Raw genomic sequence first — 6,000 nt, 5'->3', positions numbered from 1 at the left:
ATTATTGTCCCTGGTTTATTATGAAGGATTTTCAAAAGAGATTTCCTTTAAGGGGAGTGGCCTAAGTGACGTCACAATCTGGAATACAGGCAGTCCCCAGGTTACATACAAGATAGGGTCCGGAGGTTTGTTCTTAAGTCGAATTTGTATGTAAGTCGAAACTGTATATTTTATAATTGTAGATCCAGACAAAAAAATGTTGGCCCCAGTGACATTTGGAGTTTAAACATTTTTTGCTGTATTGGGACCAAGGATTATCAATAAAGCTTCATTACAGACACCTTACAGCTGATCATTGCAGTCTGAGGCTATAGTAAAGCATCCAGAGAGCTTCACCAGAGGTCAGAGGGGTCTGTCTGTAACTATGGGTTGTCTCTAAGTCGGGTGTCCTTAAGTAGGGGACCGCCTGTATAATACGGGTGAACTAAGCCAAATAATAGGAGGTGGAGAGTTTTCCTATACAATCTTATGCTACAGAAGATTTACCATGAGACATTGTGACAGATCTGTCTGTAAGTCTCTACCCATGTACTTTCTGATGTTTGACACTTCTGATAAATCTGTGCAGGTGACATATAAATTATACTGTATATATGTTCATCTCACAGACAATTTATACACTGGAACAAAACCTCAGCTGTATGTAGTGTGAGCTCAGGATAAAACTAAACAAATGTACATTACAAGGCCTTGCATATATCTCCAACAGGTAACACTGGGGAAGCCAACTGACTACATACAGATTATACAGCCACCACTAGGGGGAGCTCACTACATACAGATTATGCAGCCACCACTAGGGGGAGCTCCTCACATACATATTATACAGCCACCACTAGGGGGAGCTCCTCACATACAGATTATACAGCTACCACTAGGGGAGCTCACTACATACAGATTATGCAGCCACCACTAGGGGGAGCTCCTCACTACATACAGATTATACAGCCACCACTAGGGGGAGCTCACTACATACAGATTATACAGCCACCACTAGGGGGAGCTCACTACATACAGATTATGCAGCCACCACTAGGGAGAGCTCCTCACTACATACAGATTATATAGCCACCACTAGGGGGAGCTCACTACATACAGATTATACAGCCACCACTAGGGGGAGCTCACTACATACAGATTATACAGCCACCACTAGGGGGAGCTCACTACATACAGATTATACAGCCACCACTAGGGGGAGCTCCTCACATACAGATTATACAGCCACCACTAGGAGGAGCTCACTACATACAGATTATACAGCCACCACTAGGGGGAGCTCCTCATATACACATTATACAGCCACCACTAGGGGGAGCTCCTCACATACAGATTATACAGCCAACACTAGGGAGAGCTCACTACATACATATTATAAAGCCACCACTAGGGGGAGCTCACTACATACAGATTATACAGCCACCACTCGGGGGAGCTCACTAAGTACAGATTATACAGCCACTACTAGGGGGAGCTCCTCACATACAGATTATACAGCCACCACTAGGAGGAGATCACTACATACAGATTATACAGCCACTACTAGGGGGAGCTCCTCACATGCAGATTATACAGCCACTACTAGGGGGAGCTCCTCATATACAGATTATACAGCCACCACTAGAGGGAGCGCACTACATACAGATTATTCAGCCACCACTAGGGGGAGCTCCTCACATACAGATTATACAGCCACCACTAGGAGGAGATCACTACATACAGATTATTCAGCCACCACTAGGGGGAGCTCCTCACATACAGATTATTTAGCCACCACTAGGGGGAGCTCCTCACATACAGATTATACAGCCACCACTAGCAATTGGCGAATGGAAGAAGAATGAAGACTAATGGCTTGTCACATGATCAGGACTGGAGCTGTGCACTGGTATGACATCACATGATCAGGACAGGAGCTGTGCACTGGTATGACATCACATGATCAGGGCAGGAGCTGTGCACTGGTATGACATCACATGATCAGGACAGGAGCTGTGCACTGCTATGACATCACATGATCAGGGCAGGAGCTGTGCACTGGTATGACACCACATAATCAGGACAGGAGCTGTGCACTGGTCTGACATCTCATGATCAGGACAGGAGCTGTGCACTGGTATGACACCACATGATCAGGGCAGGAGCTGTGCACTGGTATGACATCACATGATCAGGACAGGAGCTGTGCACTGGTATGACATCACATGATCAGGACAGGAGCTGTGCACTGGTATGACATCACATGATCAGGACAGGAGCTGTGCACTGGTATGACATCACATGATCAGCACAGGAGCTGTGCACTGGTATGACATCACATGATCAGGACAGGAGCTGTGCACTGGTATGACATCACATGATCAGGACAGGAGCTGTGCACTGGTATGACATCACATGATCAGGACAGGAGCTGTGCACTGGTATGACATCACATGATCAGGGCAGGAGCTGTGCACTGGTATGACATCACATGATCAGGACAGGAGCTGTGCACTGGTATGACATCACATAATCAGGACAGGAGCTGTGCACTGGTATGACATCACATGATCAGGACAGGAGCTGTGCACTGGTATGACATCACATGATCAGGACAGGAGCTGTGCACTGGTATGACATCACATGATCAGGGCAGGAGCTGTGCACTGGTATGACATCACATGATCAGGGCAGGAGCTGTGCACTGGTATGACATCACATGATCAGGGCAGGAGCTGTGCACTGGCAGGACATCACATGATCAGGACAGGAGCTGTGCACTGGTATGACATCACATGATCAGGACAGGAGCTGTGCACTGGTATGACATCACATGATCAGGACAGGAGCTGTGCACTGGTATGACATCACATGATCAGGACAGGAGCTGTGCACTGGTATGACATCACATGATCAGGGCAGGAGCTGTGCACTGGTATGACATCACATGATCAGGGCAGGAGCTGTGCACTGGTATGACATCACATGATCAGGGCAGGAGCTGTGCACTGGTATGACATCACATGATCAGGGCAGGAGCTGTGCACTGGCAGGACATCACAGGATCAGGGCAGGAGCTGTGCACTGGTATGACATCACATGATCAGGACAGGAGCTGTGCACTGGTATGACATCACATGATCAGGGCAGGAGCTGTGTACTGGTATGACATCACTTGATCAGGGCAGGAGCTGTGCACTGGTCTGACATCACATGATCAGCGCAGGAGCTGTGCACTGGTCTGACATCACATGATCAGCACAGGAGCTGTGCACTGGTCTGACATCACATGATCAGGACAGGAGCTGTGCACTGGTCTGACATCACATGATCAGGGCAGGAGCTGTGCACTGGTATGACATCACATGATCAGGGCAGGAGCTGTGCACTGGTATGACATCACATGATCAGCACAGGAGCTGTGCACTGGTATGACATCACATGATCAGCACAGGAGCTGTGCACTGGTCTGACATCACATGATCAGGACAGGAGCTGTGCACTGGTATGACATCACATGATCAGGACAGGAGCTGTGCACTGGTCTGACATCACATGATCAGGACAGGAGCTGTGCACTGGTATGACATCACATGATCAGGGCAGGAGCTGTGCACTGGTATGACACCACATGATCAAGATAGGAGCTGTGCACTGGTATGACATCACATGATCAGGGCAGGAGCTGTGCACTGGTCTGCCATCTCATGATCAGGACAGGAGCTGTGCACTGCTATGACATCACATGATCAGGGCAGGAGCTGTGTACTGTTATGACATCACTTGATCATGGCAGGAGCTGTGTACTGGTATGACATCACTTGATCATGGCAGGAGCTGTGCACTGGTATGATATCACATGATCAGGGCAGGAGCTGTGCACTGGTATGACATCACATGATAAGGGCAGGAGCTGTGCACTGGTATGACATCACATGATCAGGGCAGGAGCTGTGCACTGGTATGACATCACATAATCAGGGCAGGAGCTATGCGCTGGTATGACATCACATGATCAGGACAGGAGCTGTGCACTGGTATGACATCACATGATCAGGACTGGAGCTGTGCACTGGTATGACATCACATGATCAGGACTGGAGCTGTGCACTGGTATGACATCACATGATCAGGACAGGAGCTGTGCACTAGTATGACATCACATGATCAGGGCAGGAGCTGTGCACTGGTATGACATCACATAATCAGGGCAGGAGCTATGCGCTGGTATGACATCACATGATCAGGGCAGGAGCTGTGCACTGGTATGACATCACATGATCAGGACAGGAGCTGTGCACTGGTATGACATCACATGATCAGGACTGGAGCTGTGCACTGGTATGACATCACATGATCAGGACAGGAGCTGTGCACTAGTATGACATCACATGATCAGGGCAGGAGCTGTGCACTGGTATGACATCACATGATCAGGGCAGGAGCTGTGCACTGGTATGATATCACATGATCAGGGCAGGAGCTGTGCACTGGTATGATATCACATGATCAGGGCAGGAGCTGTGCACTGGTATGACATCACATGATCAGGGCAGGAGCTGTGCACTGGTGACATCACATGATCAGGACAGGAGCTGTGCACTGGTCTGACATCACATGATCAGGGCAGGAGCTGTGCACTGGTATGACATCACATGATCAGGGCAGGAGCTGTGCACTGGTCTGACATCACATGATCAGGACAGGAGCTGTGCACTGGTATGACATCACATGATCAGGACAGGAGCTGTGCACTGGTATGACATCACATGATCAGGGCAGGAGCTGTGCACTGGTATGACACCACATGATCAGGACAGGAGCTGTGCACTGCTGTGACATCACATGATCAGGACAGGAGCTGTGCACTGCTATGACATCACATGATCAGGGCAAGAGCTGTGCACTGGTATGACATCACATGATCAGGGCAGGAGCCGTGCACTGGCAAGACATCACATGATCAGGGCAGGAGCTGTGTACTGTTATGACATCACTTGATCAGGGCAGGAGCTGTGCACTGGTATGACATCACATGATCAGGACAGGAGCTGTGCACTGGTATGACATCACATGATCAGCACAGGAGCTGTGCACTGGTCTGACATCACATGATCAGGACAGGAGCTGTGCACTGGTATGACATCACATGATCAGGACAGGAGCTGTGCACTGGTCTGACATCACATGATCAGGACAGGAGCTATGCGCTGGTATGACATCACATGATCAGGGCAGGAACTGTGCACTGGTATGACATCACATGATCAGGACAGGAGCTGTGCACTGGTATGACATCACGTGATCAGGGCAGCAGCTGTGCACTGGTATGACATCACATGATCAGGGCAGGAGCTGTGCACTGGTATGACATCACATGATCAGGGCAGGAGCTGTGCACTGGTATGACATCACATGATCAGGACAGGAGCTGTGCACTGCTATGACATCACATGATCAGGACAGGAGCTTTGCACTGGTATGACATCACATGATCAGGACAGGAGCTTTGCACTGGTATGACATCACATGATCAGGGCAGGAGCTGTGTACTGGTATGACATCACATGATCAGGGCTGGAGCTGTGATTGGCTGAGCTGTTTGTGCACGTTCATATGGATGCCCTGAGTGCTATTGGCATCATTGCACGTAACTGATGTCACAACCAGGAGGTCCCGCCCACGCTTTAAAGGGATCTGACATCACTGCATTTGCGATAACTCACCGAAGCGGCTGAATAAGGCCGGCGGCACACGTGGCGTTTTGAACCCGTCTTTGGGCTGTTTTTAAGCAGTCCGTTTGAAAACGCATGTGTTTTTGACCCGTTTAAATTAAGATAATTGGTAAAACTGGTCAAAAACGGATGCGTTTTCAAAAGGCGCATGCATTTTTTAACAGACGGCCCAAAAACAGGTTCTAAACGCCACATGTGCCGTCGACCTAAAAGGCCATGATCCTTTTCCTTGTCTCTCCACATTGGGATCTGCGAGACCAATTCTTATAAGCTTTATTCAATGTGT

This window comes from Engystomops pustulosus, chromosome 11 (genome assembly GCF_040894005.1).
Source record: "Engystomops pustulosus chromosome 11, aEngPut4.maternal, whole genome shotgun sequence".
In the NCBI taxonomy this organism is placed as follows: Eukaryota; Metazoa; Chordata; class Amphibia; order Anura; family Leptodactylidae; genus Engystomops; species Engystomops pustulosus.
This window is presented reverse-complemented; position numbering follows the sequence as displayed.